Below are 16,890 nucleotides of genomic sequence, written 5' to 3'. Positions count from 1 at the left end.
CTTATAGCGGGACTGTGGGACTGCGGCGGGCATTCACTGGGGGGAACTGGCTTGGTGTCACTGACATCCCCAGTGACACCAATACAGTAATCAGTGCTAATAAAAACCACTGACACCATACTAATGGCACTGGGCAGGAAGGGGTTAGCATGTGGGGCGATCAAAGAGTTAACTGCGTGCTGTTTCACTATGTTGGCTGTGTGTGTGTGCTTCACTGTAAGCACACTGCTTTGCATAGCTCTTGAATTTGGGAAGACAGATATATTCTATCATTGATACAAATATTTTCGGAAGGAAATCAGCAATAGTCAGCAATATGTTTATATTTCGAATTTCTTTTTTAATTCAATTTCGGTTTTTAATTAAATTTGCATTTCAGACAAAATTTTGTTTCGTTATTTTGGAGTCGTTTTAATTTACTGTATTTTTTCGCTCCATAAGACGCACCTAGGTTTTAGAGGAGGAAAACAAGAAAAAAATATTCTGAACCAATGGACTGCAGACATAGTACAGCAGATGACCAGAGACTGCGGACATAATACAGGGGATGACCAGAGACTGCGGATATAGTACAGGAGATGACCAGAGACTGCGGACACAGTACAGGAGATGACCAGAGACTGCGGACACAGTACAGGAGATGACCAGAGACTGCAGACATACTACAGGAGATGACCAGAGACTGCGGACACAGTACAGGAGATGACCAGAGACTGCAGACATACTACAGGAGATGACCAGAGACTGCGGACACAGTACAGGAGATGACCAGAGACTGCGGACATAGTACAGGAGATGACCAGAGACTGCGGACATAGTACAGAGGATGACCAGAGACTGCGAACATAGTACAGGAGATGACCAGAGACTGCGGACATACTACAGGAGATGACCAGAGACTGCGGACACAGTACAGGGGATGCCCAGAGACTGCGGACATAGTACAGGAGATGACCAGAGACTGCGGACACAGTACAGAAGATGACCAGAGACTGCGGACATAGTACAGGAGATGACCAGAGACTGCGGACACAGTACAGGAGATGACCGGAGACTGTGGACACAGTACAGGAGATGAGATGACCAGAGACTGCGGACACAGTACAGGAGATGACCAGAGACTGCGGACACAGTACAGGAGATGACCAGAGACTGCGGACACAGTACAGGAGATGACCAGAGACTGCGGACACAGTACAAGAGATGACCAGAGACTGCGGACATACTACAGGAGATGACCAGAGACTGCGGACATAGTACAGGGGATGACCAGAGACTGCGGACATAGTACAGGAGATGACCAGAGACTGCGGACATACTACAGGAGATGACCAGAGACTGCGGACACAGTACAGGAGATGACCAGAGACTGCGGACACAGTACAGGAGATGACCAGAGACTGCGGACACAGTACAGGAGATGACCAGAGACTGCGGACACAGTACAAGAGATGACCAGAGACTGCGGACATACTACAGGAGATGACCAGAGACTGCGGACACAGTACAGGAGATGACCAGGGACTGCGGACACAGTACAGGAGATGACCGTAGACTGCGGACACAGTACAGGAGATGACCGGAGACTGCGGACATAGTACAGGAGATGACCGTAGACTGCGGACACAGTACAGCAGATGACCGGAGACTGCAGACACAGTACAGGAGATGGCGGGAGACTGCGGACACAGTACAGGGGATGACCAGAGACTGCAAACACAGTACAGGAGATGGCCAGAGACTGCGGACACAGTACAGGAGATGACCAGAGACTGCGGACATACTACAGGGGATGACCAGAGACAGCGGACATAGTACAGGAGATGACCAGAGACTGCGGACATAGTACAGGAGATGACCAGAGACTGCGGGCATAGTACAAGAGATGACCAGAGACTGCGGACATACTACAGGAGATGACCAGAGACTGCGGACACAGTACAGGGGATGACCAGAGACTGCGGACACAGTACAGGAGATGACCAGAGACTGCGGACATAGTACAGGAGATGACCAGAGACTGCGGACATAGTACAGGAGATGACCAGAGACTGCGGACATAGTACAGGAGATGACCAGAGACTGCAGACATAGTACAGGAGATGACCAGAGACTGCAGACCTTTGGGGAGTGGGGGGGGAGCAGGTAACCGCTCCCATTTCTGCTGCGATCGCCTAGGTGTAGGTGATTGGAAGCGGGAGGTGTCCTCCCTCCTTCCCCTTAGTCTTCTGGGACACGTGACGAGTCCCAGAAGACTACGGGGCCATTCACAGAGTGCAGCGCTTCTGTGAAGCCGCAAGCTGTCACAGCCGGGTGCCCACACTGAAGATGCCTGGTACTGGGGAGAGAAGACGGCCAGTGAAACCAGCCATGGTGAGGACACCGCAGGACCGAGGGACAGGTAAGTGTCTGTATTTTAAAAGTCAGCAGCTACAGTTTTTGTAGCTGCTGACTTTTTCTCTTTTTTCTTTCAGCTGGAACTCCCCCGACGCCGTGCATTCTAACATGGCGGCGGGGAGGGGGGGAGTCCTGGTCAATATTCGCTCCATAAGACGCACAGACATTCCCCCCCATTTTTTGGGGGTGAGGGGGAAATTGCGTCTTATGGAGCGAAAAATATGGCGGTTACTATTGTAATTCGGACATTCAGATACATCTCATTCTACGAATCAAGAAAATGTTATCAGAATTTCAATAGGGAATGAAATGAATGTGTCTATTTACAATTTATTGATTGTTATTATTTATTTCAGGTACTTATATAGCGCCATCAATTTACATATATATTGTACATTCACATCAGTCCCTAACCCTCAAGGGGTGTACAATCTAAGGTCCCTAACTCACATTCATACACATACTAGGGACAATTTAGACAGGAGCCAATTAACCTACCAGCATGTCTTTGGAGTGTGGGAGGAAACCGGAGTACCTGAAGGAAACCCACACAAGCACAGAGAGAACATACAAACTCCAGGCAGGTAGTGCTGTGGCTGGGATCTGAACCAACGACCCTAGTACTGCCAAGCGGAAGGGCTAACCATTACACCATTGTGCTGCCCTATGTATTCCTCTATCCAAAGAGATCAACCGATAGACTTTTTCTTCCCCCAAGATCTATCAGTCTTGGAGTGTCTACTGGGATCTGAAGACAGCCAGTCACCCAGTCCTATCAGAACTGTCTGTCCACGAGTTGTGTGGAGTACGCAGTGATTGCTATGTGAGTATCTACATGTCTATTGCTGGTAATAAAAGAGAGCCGGCCTTCGTTTTCCTAAAAGCAGGTTTTTGTAAAGCGACCCATTCAAAGACTGAGGCCAAGCAAGTGGCTGTCTGCAGCAGATCAAAGCGCAGGATGCGTCTCATTGTATGAACCGCCTATTGCAGGTCCTGATGGCTTCCTGATAGGACACAGCATAGACTCCTTCATGACGGGAGAAGTAAACTAAACTCACATAAACTCAGTGAACTCCATAAATCTCCGAGCTGTGTGCCATTACCTACAGTAACACATTGATAAAGCACAGTGGCTAAGTGGTCAGCACTTCTGCCCAGCGGCCCGAAGGTCGTTGGCTTGCATCCCAACCATAGCACCACCTGCCTGGAGTTTGCATGTTCTCCCTGTGCCTGCGTGGGTTTCCTCAAGGTACTCCAGTTACCTCCAACACTCCAAAGACATGCTGGTACCCACATGGAAGAAAAACATATTTTAAATATATTTTAAAAATATTCTTCCCAAATATATTGCCATATACTTTAAATACTACAATTTTGGCCATATTCAATATATTTCAAAATATACTTCAATAAATAAATAAATAATAATAATAATAATTTTATATATATATATATATATATATCAGTAATATGGGTGGAGTGCACAACGGTGATCAATCACAGTGCATAGCTATCAGGCCCTCCCAAAGGCCACATATAGAAAAAAGAAAATTGGATTGCTGCGCATAAAAAACTTTTATTCTTGAAAAATCACCATACAAAACGGTGATCCAAAAAAATGAACAAAGCCATGTCTGGCTTTGTCCATTTTTTGTTGTGCACTCCACCCATATTACTGATATATATATATATATATATATATATATATATATATATATATATAATCCTCCTAGATTGTAGCTCCAAGGATCAGGGCCCTCCTATCCCTCTTGTATTGAACTGTATTGTAACTGTATTGTCTCCCGTTATATTGTAAAGTGCTGAGCAAACTGTTGGCGCTATATAAATCCTGTATAATAATAATATATATTTATTTATTTATTTCTTGAAATATATTTTGAAATATATTGACTATGGACAAAATTGTAGTTTTTAAAGTATATGGCAATATATTTGGGAAGAACATTTTTAAAATGTATATATATGTATATATATATATATATATATATATACTGTAAGTTGAAATGCGTTTTTATTACAAAATATAGGAACGATGTATAGGAACATACATTTTCAAATATATTGTATGTCTTTAAAGATATAAATCTACATTTTTGAAAAGCATTTACAAAGTATATGTAAAAATGACTTTTTTATTATGTAAAAAAAATCAGAAGAATATACGTATTTAAAAAATAAGTACTTTTATAAATATCTATTTTTTAAATATATTCTTCAGATTTTTTTTTAACATAATAAAAAAGTAATTTTAATATATATTTTTACATATATTTGAAAATGCATTCCAAAAATGTAGATTTATATTTTTAAAGACATACAGTATATTTGAAAATGTATTTTTAAAAATATTTTGTATATATTTTGTAATAAAAACGCATTTCAACATACAGTATATATATATATGTTGAAATATATTGAATATGGCCAAAATTGTAGTAATTCAAATATATGTCCATACATTTGGGAAGAATATTCTTAAAATACATTTCAAATATATTTTTCTTCCGTATGGGGAGGTTAATCAGCTCCTGTCTAAATTGGTCCTAATATGTGTATGTATGAATGTGAGTTAGGGACCTTAGATTATTTGCTCCTTGGGGGAGGGACTAATATGTAATAAATATGTGAAAGCTCCGCGTAAATTGATGGTACTGTATGAGTACCTGTCATACAATAAATAAAGCAGTGACCAGTGCAGAAGAGATGACCCAACAATGGGCTCCATGCACTGAGATTTGCGGCCTCTCTGTCCAGCTATACTGCGCTCCGTGTTGCGAGGTTTGCATACATGTCAGGATTTACATACAAGCCACATTCAAGTTCACAAAGTAAAATAGAACCCAATGTAAGGGTTACAGACTTTGTCGGGGGAAGACTGCTGCCTGGCAGGCATTGGGGACATTTCACGCCATCGCCATGACAGGATGTGAGGGGAAATGTGGTCATAGCCAGCAATAAAACTTTTAAAAGGGATATCAAAAGAAAAGCCCAGGGGAGCTCCAATAAATTGGGTCCAAAATGAAAGAAAAAAAATACCCGAAAAAATCTTTACTGTAGCGCCCACTAGGTCTAGTGTAAGGTAAATTTATTTTTGATTCATGGTACCGAGTGAGCCTGAATTTCAGTTTGAGGTCAGGCTGGGTGACTCTGTAGCCTCCACCTTGTTCTTGAGATCCATGGAAGCTTCCAGAAGCCAGTGGGTGGAACGGTGGAGACCTCGATCTGCATATTCATGTGAGTCTGACCAATCCCAAATTAAGAAGCCCTTTCAGTGTGGTAGACTAGCCCAGAAATATGACAGAGCCATGCTAGTAAGCAAGTCGGGAGGAAGATGGATTGCTGAGAGGTGTTGCTCTGTGGCCTGGGAGGGAACCCCAGAGCAGGTCTGGAACTGGAAGCTGAAAGAATTTGGATGGTTCAGCAGCAGAACTGAATTTTGATTAGTCTATGGGCAGGCTGATTGAAGTCAGTTCATCGATTGACATGTCAGCCTGTCAGGTTTTTTTTTTTTGCTCAGTCACTGCCGATGCCTTTAGCCGCCAGCAGTGACCATTGTATTCTGCTACTGGGGAGGGCTCCCCTTTGGAGAACACAATAGCCCTGTGGGAGGGATCCCCCCCCCATCATTAATGACTGTGTTGATAGGGGAATCAAACAATTTTCTTTCCTTCAACCTGTGGTTGAAAGAAAAAAAAATTGCATAATGTATGGCCTGCCTTGGATTTTATTGCATAGGTCACATGGATCCTGCTTGGACCTGTGTAAGTATGCATACGCCATACCCGTGGGACCGCTGTGGAAACGGAGAATCACTGTAGTGACCAGGGGCGGACTGACAACTCATGGGACCCCTGTGTCCTTGCCCAAACTCAAAAAAGCCTATGAAAAAGGTACCATGGGCATCTCGTGGGGCCCCCTACTGACCCCGGGCCCTCGGGCAGTGCCCAAGTTTCCAAATGGTCAGTCCGCCCCTGGTAGTGACTGCCGCTATCTTGCAGGTCCAGTGTCTCAAGCGACTGCCCTACTACAAAGTAACCGCCACTGCTTGCTCAGCACAGGGGCCATTCACTGAACACCTTGCATCGTTCTCCAGGTATGCAAGGTGCTCTCTGATTGGACGAGGTGGAGAGGTAGGATGGTGATGTCACAATCTCAATGCACAGTGCTCTCTGATTGGACGGGGTGGAGAGGTAGGATGGTGATGTCACAATCTCAATGCAAGGTGCTCTCTGATTGGACGGGGTGGAGAGGTAGGATGGCGAAGTCACAATCTCAATGCAAGGTGCTCTCTGATTGGATGGGGTGGAGAGGTAGGATGGCGATGTCACAATCTCAATGCAAGGTGCTCTCAGATTGGATGGGGTGGAGAGGTAGGATGGCGATGTCACAATCTCAATGCAAGGTGCTCTCAGATTGGACAGGGTGGAGAGGTAGGATGGTGATGTCACAATCTCAATGCACAGTGCTCTCTGATTGGACGGGGTGGAGAGGTAGGATGGTGATGTCACAATCTCAATGCAAGGTGCTCTCTGATTGGACGGGGTGGAGAGGTAGGATGGCGAAGTCACAATCTCAATGCAAGGTGCTCTCTGATTGGACGGGGTGGAGAGGTAGGATGGCGATGTCACAATCTCAATGCAAGGTGCTCTCAGATTGGATGGGGATGGAGAGGTAGGATGGCGATGTCACAATCTCAATGCAAGGTGCTCTCTGATTGGATGGGGTGGAGAGGTAGGATGGCGATGTCACAATCTCAATGCAAGGTGCTCTCAGATTGGACGGGGTGGAGAGGTAGGATGGCGATGTCACAATCTCAATGCAAGGTGCTCTCTTATTGGACGGGGTGGAGAGGTAGGATGGCGATGTCACAATCTCAATGCAAGGTGCTCTCTGATTGGACAGGGTGGAGAGGTAGGATGGTGATGTCACAATCTCCACCTTACCCCCCCAAAAAACATGTTCAGATGGCTCTTAAGTGACAGTCAGCGAGGAGGCGTTCTATAACCTGCTGACAGCCTGCTTTAACCCCTTGATCCCTGCATTAGTGCGTCACAATCGTGTTCGTGGCATTCAGTTGTGGGGTGCTTGCAGAGCGTCCCATTTACTGTAACAGGTCACATCTGGCTGGCACTACGCCCGCTGCATGCACCAGGGAGGGCTTCAGCTGTGAAACAAAACATGGCGGCGTTGGCATGTGTATACCTCCAGCTGCTGCCTCTGCAGTTAAGGGGGGTGGGGATAGAGGTAGTGGTAAAAGCACAGCTCAACAGCTGGGGTTTACTGTCCCCCCCGACCTCACGTGTCAATGAGTTCCTAAAGACATGTCTAAATCCAAAAACTAAATTTCAGTATACTGCAGCTTACCAGTCTTTTGGATGTAGTGGCTGCATTCATTTTCTACTTCAGGCTCTTTTTCACCTGACAGTAACACACTTCCTGCCCTAGTGTGACAACACTCATGGTACTGTACCTATGGAGGAGCCGCATTGTAACTCTAGTAAGGACAAGACTAACTCCCCCCCCCCATCTCCATCAACATACTGTATACTGTATATGGGAGGTCTTCTGTAGTCCCCAGAGAAAGCTGAGAGAAATGTAACTGATACGAATGCAGTACAAGCAGAGAGTACAGCTCACAAGATTTCTGTCAGGATCTGTGTGACAACACTCACGGTACTGTACCTATGGAGGAGCCGCGTTGTCACTCTAGGAAGGACAAGACTAATGCAGGCCATAGACGGGTCGAAAATCGGCTGATTTTTCTTTTAAAAAACGAAAAATCGGTCGTTCAAGCGGCCGATGTTACCAGCAACAGTAAAAAAAAAAACGGCCGATTTTCATCCCGTCTACAGCCGGCAAAAAGTGTCCCTGCAGAGAGCTCTGCTATTTCTTTGACAGTTCCTTGACATTTATAGCGGATGCAACATTGTATCTATTTGTATCCATTTAGGATACAGATGTTTTTATTCGGAAACAAATAGATACATTGTTGCAACCGCTGTAAATGTCAAGGAACTGTCAAAGAAATAGCAGAGCTCTCTGCAGGGACACTTTTTGCCGGACTGGAATTCCTCTTCTTCTTCATCCTCTTCTTCTTCCTCTTCTTCTTCTTCATCCTCTTCTTCTTCATCATCCTCTTCTGCACCTTCTTCATCCTCTTCTGCACCTTCTTCATCCTCTTCTTCATCTTCTTCATCTTCCTCTTCTTCATCTTCCTCTTCTTCTTCTTCTTCTTCATCCTCTTCTTCTTCATCATCCTCTTCTTCTTCTTCTTCATCCTCTTCTTCTTCTTCCTCTTCTTCATCCTCTTCTGCATCCTCTTCTTCTTCTTCTTCCTCTTCTTCTTCATCCTCTTCTTCCTCTTCTTCATCCTCTTCTTCTTCTTCTTCCTCTTCTTCATCCTCTTCTGCATCCTCTTCTTCTTCTTCTTCCTCTTCATCCTCTTCTTCCTCTTCTTCTTCATCCTCTTCTTCTTCTTCTTCCTCTTCTTCTTCTTCATCCTCTTTTTTTTTCTTCTTTTTGTCTTCCTCTTGCAGGTCACGGCTCATGCGCAGATTTTTTTATCGGTAAAAGATCGGCCGATTTGCCCATCATTGCCGTGAAAATCGGCCGATCTGAAAATCGGCCGATTTTTTTCCAACTTTACCGATAAAAAAAATCTTCCAAAATATCGAAAAACGGCCGAACATTTAGCCCACTAACGATCTGAAAATTGTCCGATTTTCGACCCATCTATGGCCTGCATAACTCCCCTCCTGTCTCCAACACACCATATATGGGAGGTGTTCTGTAGTCCCCAGAGAAAGCTGAGAGAAATGTAACTGATATGAATGCAGTACAAGCAGAGAGCACAGCTCACAAGATTTCTGTCGGGACCTGGGTGACAACACTCACAGTACTGTACCTATGGAGGAGCCGTGTTGTCAGGATCAACAGGTAGTTTGGAACTTATGGAGCCGATATAACAAAATGCTTTCAGTGGTATATTTAAAGTGGTATCTAAACAAAAAAAAAGGCTTTTCTCCCTCTGTTTTCACCTGGTGATCTGGCCAGTAACACACTAGTGAGACACAACTCTGGAGGAATGAGCTTAGGAAGCACAGCAGACAGGAGCATTGTCAGTATGGGGGGAGGAGGGGTGTTAAATGTATTAGCAGATTTAAGTACACTAAAGCATCATGCAAGGGCGGACTGACAACTCATGGGGCCCCCAGGCAATAGGGGATCATGGGGCCCCTGTGTCCTCACCCACACTCAAAACCACACCCAAAAAAACCTATGAAAGGTACCAGGGGCATCTCATGGGGCCCCCTACTGCCCTGGGCCCTCAGGCAGTGCCTGATTGCCTGAATGGTCAGTCCTCCCCTGGCCTCATGTACACGGCTGCTCCTAGTTTAGGAGTTTTTGATGTTTTTTTTTGCGAAAACGCCCGTGAACTCAACTCAATAAAAGCCTGTGTGTCCATGTACACTTCGGCTGTTACCAGAGTTTAGGGGCAGTTAGGCGTTCTTCTCCTGGGTGCAGAAGAATCGCATTCAGGAGAGGAACGTTTTGGCCAAAAAAATGCTAAACGCAGCAAAAACGCTTCACGCCTGGGGCATTTATTCATCTCAATACTCTGGCCAATCAAATGAATGAAAATCCAAGCACTAAACGCAGCTAAAACACGTTTTTCTGCTGCTGGAAGAGCTAAACTGGAGAGTTAAAATGAATAAAAGCTGATCATTGTCAGCACCCCTACCAGTGTTAAGTGGTTTGTCTCCTCCATGTAAACTAATACATTCTACTGGAGAGCTTGTGCTTTTGAAAAACAACAGACTTGCTGGCTTAATCAGCAGATGAAAACAGAAGAAAGAAAGCATAAAAAAAAAAAACAATTGAAGCCATCACACCTAAGAATTGGTAAGCTGCAATATTTGCAAGTTTGGTTTGTGGTTTAATACCGCGTTACCAGGTTAAGCTGGGAGCACATCAGAGAAGCTGATTGTTGGGGTCAGACCAGGGGCGGTCTGACAACTCATGGGGCCCCCAGGCAATAGGGGATCATGGGGCCCCTGTGTGCTTGCCCAAACTCAAAGCACACCCAAAAAAGCCTATAAAAGGTTCCAGGGGCATCTCATGGGGCCCCCTACTGACCCCGGGCCCTCGGGCACTGCCCGAGTGCTTGAATGGTCAGTCCGCCCCTGGGTCAGACTGAATCCAAAGGGAACCAGTGCTGACATTCCAAGTGATCCTCGTATTTATTTCAAATGTATATTTCATCCTGTATTGCATGGAATGCTCGCTGCCTGCTTGTGCATACACTGCACAGAACACAGCCTGGCATTCATGGAGACATGCGTGATCCTGCACTGATGAGCCCTGAGATATCACCTCCTTTCTGTGTCATCCCTGCCCCTCTCAGACAATGCAGGCAGGCTTTATCCCGGATCTCCGGCACCTTCCATTTCCTTACATAGTTACATAGTTAGTCTGGCTAAAAAAAGACAAAAGTCCATCCAGTTCAACCATTAAAAAAAAAAAAAAGTTATAATACTACATCCACATCCACCCTAAGATTTGATATCTCCCTCGAGAATCTATGTGTAGCCAAAGTCATAGTCATAACATGAGCCATACTGGCTGGCTATAGACGGGCCCAGGGCAATAGGGAATCATGGGGCCCCTGTGTCCTTGCCCAAACTCCAAAAAGCCTATGAAAAAGGTACCAGGGGCATCTTATGGGGCCCACTACTGACCCCGGGCCCTCGGGCAGTGCCCGAGTTTCCAAATGGTCAGTCCGCCCCTGGACGGGCCATTTATCGGCCGAATTGTCGGCCGATAAACGAAAAATCGGTCGTTGCTGCCATGGATGCTGCCACCAATGCTTCCGAAAAACGGTCGTTTTTTGTTGATTTTCCAGCATGACCGATAAAAAGAAACGAGAAGATCCACGAAAAACAGCCAACAGCATTGCCCCACTAATGGTGTGAATATCGGCCATTTTTTCGTTTGGACGAAAATTCGGCCGATAAACGACCCGTCTATGGCCTGCATTAGTCCTCCTGCACACCGGACGTTTTTACAGCGGATGTCTTTGGCTTTTGGCGTCTTTTTCTACAGTCAGTAAACCCCCCAGCATGTTATCCTATGTGTCCATACACACATACACTGGAATCAGCAATTTTTGACAGGGGCGTTTTTTGGCTGGGAAAAAAAAACCACCGGGTGACACCTACTGCACGGGGTGACACCGGACCCACTCCATGATAAGGTAAGTTGTAAGGCAAGCCGACGATCCCCGCAGGATGGACCGGATCTGCAGATTGAGTATAATGGATCAGACTCCAATCCATTATGCTCCCCAATCCGAAGATCCGATCCAGTGTTCTCCACCCCTCTCTGCCAATCCCTCCACTGGCCTCCACTCAGTGTCCTCCACCCCTCTCTGCCAATCCCTCCACTGACCTTCATTCAGTGTCCTCCACCTCTCTCTGCCAATCCCTCCACTGGCCTCCATTCAGTGTCCTCCACCCCTCTCTGCCAATCCCTCCACTGGCCTCCACTCAGTGTCCTCCACCCCTCTCTGCCAATCCCTATACTGGCCTCCATTCAATGGCCTCCACCCCTCTCTGCCAATCCCTCCACTGGCCTCCATTCAGTGTCCTCCACCCCTCTCTGCCAATACCTCCACTAACCTCCACTCAGTGTCCTCCACCCCTCTCTGCCAATCCCTCCACTGGCCTCCACTCAGTGTCCTCCACCCGTCTCTGCCAATCCCTCCATTTGCCTCCATTCAGTGACCTCCACCCCTCTCTGCCAATCCCTCCATTGGCCTCCATTCAGTGGCCTCCACCCCTCTCTTCCAATCCCTCCACTGGCCTCCACTCAGTGTCCTCCACCCCTCTATGCCAATCCCTCCACTGGCCTCCACTCAGTGTCTTCCACCCCTCTCTGCCAATCCCTCCACTGGCCTCCACTCAGTGTCCTCCACCCTTCTGTCAGGGCAGGGGCCGAGGAACGGACAGGCAGGCCTAACAATGTAACGCACTGGCTGACGACAACCACCACCCACAGACCGAAGTCCCTCAGGGCGCGGAGTCTAAGTCCCAGGCTGCCCTTCACCAGGGCCCCTGATGGTGGGGATGGACTTGACGCAGCCAGGAACCAGGTCGCGGCCCCCGAGACACCTCAGCTGCAGTAATGGCCGCCGCCAATGGCGTGTAGCTGGTGGAAGAGACAAAAGAGTAGTCAGACAGGCCGGGTCAACAACAACAGGACAAAACAGTACAGGACAGCAGACGAGAATCACAGGTCACGAGCTGGGTTCAGCAACAGAGGGTCAGATCAAAGGAGAATACAAAGAATAGTCGAGTCACAAGCCGAATCAGATACCAGGAGAGTCACGAGAGTCAGAACAGAGTAATAGTAACACCAAGACACAAGACACAAGTGCAAAGAGCATGTGCGGGCCACAGGCTTATATGTCATCAGCCACACCCCTCTGGGGGATGGACCTCAGAGACCTGAAGGCATAAAAGGATTCCCACCATGCACAGCAGAAATCCAAGATGGACGCCAGCACATGGAGTAACATAACCTCAGGGAAAAGGTAGGACCTTGACACCTTCTCTGCCAATCCCTCCACTGGCCTCTACTCCATGTCCTCCACTCCTCTCTGCCTATCCCTCCACTGGTTTCCACTCGCCCAATGAATAAAATTCAAAATACTAACAACTTACAAAGCCATCCACAACTCTGCCCCCAGCTACATCACCAACCTGGTGTCAACATATCAACCAAACCGCTCTCTTCCTCCCAAGACCTTCTACTCTCTAGTTCCCGTGTCACCTCCTCCCATGCTCGCCTCCAGGACTTCTCCCGAGCTTCTCCCATCCTATGGAATTCTCTACCCCAATCTGTCCGGCTGTCTCCTAATCTATCCACCTTTAGACGATCCTGAAAACCCTTCTCTTTAAAGATGCTTATCCAGCTTCTAAATAGTAAACCGCCATTTATTTCCTCCATCAGCTCATCCCCCCCACAGCTATTACCTTTTGTATCACTCAACCCTTCCTCCTAGATTGTAAGCTCTGATGAGCCGGGCCCTCTGTGTCCTCTTGTACCAAATAGTATTGTTACTGTAATGTCTACCTTCATTTTGTAAAGCGCTGCGCACACTGTTGGTGCGATATAAATCCTGTATAATAATAATAATCATCAATGGTGCAATCTGCCAATGCGATTTTATTTTTCTGGCTATGTTTAACATTGGCCTTTAGATGGCAGCAGAGTCCCATGGTCTGCTCTATAACCTGCCTCCCATGGAAGGTCTCTCCCTGCCCCATGTTTTATACATTTGTTCTGAAAACAGACCTTCACATGTCTCTCTGTTTAAAGTCATGAGGCCAAAATCTTCCCCACCAGTAATTATTGCATCATTGTCCTAAGAGGCACATAATCACTCAGATGCTTGCTTCGGCTAAAGGTTCCTCACATTTTACAGATATTTTAAATAGCGTATGAGGTCATCTTTACAGACGTGGGGGGGGGGGGGGGGGGATGTGTAATAGAAGGAGAACTGTAAATATGGGTGGAATGTAAAATATGATTTTAAAAAAATCTGAGGATTCGAGAATAAGAGAACATTTTTACACGGACAGAGAACCGGCTTTTGCCTTATTGGTTGCCTAGAAAGACCTTTCTGGTTCCTTTTCCCAGCCAAAGTGTTTGGAAAGAGTAGATAATGAACAGAGACCCAGTAGTTTTTTTTTATGTCTGTGTTCCATACAGGCAGGGGTGGACTGACAACTCATGGGCCCCCCGGACAATAGGGGATCATGGGGCCCCTGTGTCCTTGCCCAAACTCAAAAAAGCCTATGAAAAAGGTACCAGGGGCATCTCATGGGGCTCCCTACTGACCCCGGGCCCTCGGGCAGTGCCCGAGTTTCCAAATGGTCAGTCCGCCCCTGCATACAGGGCAGGTGCTAGGCTATTTTGCGCCCTAGGCAAGACCAGCTACTTGCGCACCCCCACCCATAAATAAATACATTTATAAACCATAGACAATATATTTAATCAACAAAACGTGAAACGGCTACATTTCTTTTAAATTGCAAAAATAAGTGCCATAAGATGCCACCAATGCCAATATTAAAGACAAAATCAGTGTCACGGATGGACTGTATCTGTGGCTGGCAGTGGCAGGGTGACAGTTGCAGTGAGTGGAGGAGGATAGATCCACACTCTGATAGACCCCAGGCACAACACACCACCACCAACACTGACACAGATCAGCGGGCACCAGAAGACCAGGCTGTGGGATGATAGCATCACTCACTGACACATCGCACATGTGATGCATGGCCGGCCGGGTCACACTCACACAGACACGACACATCAGAGTCAGACATTACCTTCCTCCGCAGGTGCAGCTCCGCTTGTGCTGATGAATGGGAGGAGAAGTGCTGGAACTGCACATTGATCAGCAGCTGCCAGCCAGCTTGCAGTAAGGGACTGAGTCTGAGAGGAACACTGAAAGGAGCAGCGACTCAGCTGCTACACTGGCCCTTGACACCTGGCATCCTCCTCTGTCCTTTCTTCCTCCCCTCTGCTGCCCCTCCTCTCAGCTGAAGGATCATTCATGAACTGGTGGCGTCCCACACAAAGAGAGTGATATGCCCAGTCGCTCCTAAGTGGCAGTGCGCCCTAGGCGGTCACCTAGTTTGCCTAGTGGAAACACAGACCCTGGTTCCATAGGGGAGATTTCCCTTCACTTCAGAAGTGGCAGGAAATCTCTGCAATTGAGGAGAAATCCTCTCTTAGACAGTTGTCACCAAAGCATGGGTGTCCATTAGGAGATTTCTCCTCACTTCATGTTCTGGTGACAACTGTGAAATTTGTGTGGTTATATCATAACATATATAACAATAGAGTGTTAAAGAAGGTTAGGTGCTGTAAGAGGCATCATCACCAACTTTTTAAACCAAGCACCAAGAATAAATTCGATGGGATTTTAATTATGACTGCAGCAGTCACAGCACCAAATTGTTAAAAATTCATATCAAATATTTCTTTCAAAAGTACATTAACCTCCCTAGCGGTCTGATTATGTCCATATTTCTGTGCTCAAAGCGGTACATTTTTTTGCATGGAAATATGTATTTTTTTTATTGTAGGCTGTAATTCTTAGGAATAACTCACTGAAATCTGTCCGAACAAGAGTCTAGTAAACATCCCGGGTAGGATAAAATTTGAAACACGAAATCATAAATTATAATTTAATAAATAATCATAAAAAATAATAATATAATAATAATAAATGTAATTCAATAATATAATCAAACCAAAAACACTGAAATTTGAAATAGAGCGCCAAGTTCGCACATCGCTGAGCAAAGTCGCAGAATCGTTTTCAGTGTCTGATGAGGAATTTCCCCCACGAATCATTATCACTCAATTCTGCAAGTGGTTCTGATTTACTATCGCTGTTCTCTAGCCGGTCTAAAACCGCTTTTGACCGGCTTTTGGACGCTTTTTGGACGCCGTGGACTTTTCTCAGTTTCCAGGCAGAAAGAACAGTAAAAATGCAGGCAGGGCGCCGGACAAAGCACTCGGGACAAAATGTATGTGAAATGGTTTGATACAGGAATGTTATACTATGTGATTTTAGTGAATTTAGTGAATGTCACTTTTTGTCATTTTCAAATTTCCCGCCGTTCCGTCCCTGTACGTCCCAACACTCGCAGGGACTGGAACCCAGATGACAGATGCCGGGATCGGCCGGAGGACATTGCAGGGTTGCTGCAGGGGGGACATCGCGGGAGCGCAGGACAAGGTAAGAGAAGAACAGATCCCGGAGCAGCGCCGCATGGTAAGCCTGAGTGTAGCTCGGGGTTACCACTTGTGGTACTGAAACTTTACCCCGAGCTACACTCTGGAATACCGCCAGGAAGGTTAAAAAATGCTCACTGCACTTCTACAGAAAAGCATCCAATAAAACAGAGTATACTGTGAAACGTGAGGTTGGTTAATTGGTCTATACGTTTCGTGGGGCAACACGCTTCATCAGGTCCTCCAAAAACTTCAGATGGAGTTTTTCCTTCCTGTGTTTTTGTGTAATGATATATATAACACTCCTTCTCATCCTATACTGCTTCCTGGGTGCCAGCATGGGTACGAACATCAAGCCTCCCCCTGGCCCATGGGGAGGACCCTCCAATGCGCCATCAACCTGGTAGCTCAGCAACCAACCAGAGACAGCCTGGGCTCCTAGTCATGAGCAGTCATTCTAATTGTGGCTCTCAGCATAGGTATGGTATCTCCTTGCAATGTGATGGACATGTTCTCATGTTGGAAGGAAGGCATCCCCTTGCAATGTGATGGACATGTTCTCATGTTGGAAGGAAGGCATCCCCTTGCAATGTGATGGACATGTTCTCATGTTGGAAGGAAGGCATCCCCTTGCAATGTGATGGACATGTTCTCATGTTG

General features: G+C 46.4%; 1 protein-coding gene across 3 annotated transcripts in view; it reads right to left on the bottom strand.

Moving 5' to 3' along the window:
* ZBTB7C (zinc finger and BTB domain containing 7C) overlaps positions 1–16,890 on the bottom strand; it is a 299,891-nt gene that overhangs the window by 10,758 nt on the left and 272,243 nt on the right. The gene's annotated exons all lie outside the window — the stretch shown is intronic.

Source organism: Staurois parvus, unplaced genomic scaffold (assembly GCF_062004578.1).
Source record: "Staurois parvus isolate SC_StPar_1 unplaced genomic scaffold, SC_StPar_1.0 ptg001830l, whole genome shotgun sequence".
NCBI lineage: Eukaryota > Metazoa > Chordata > Amphibia > Anura > Ranidae > Staurois > Staurois parvus.
This window is presented reverse-complemented; position numbering and strand designations above follow the sequence as displayed.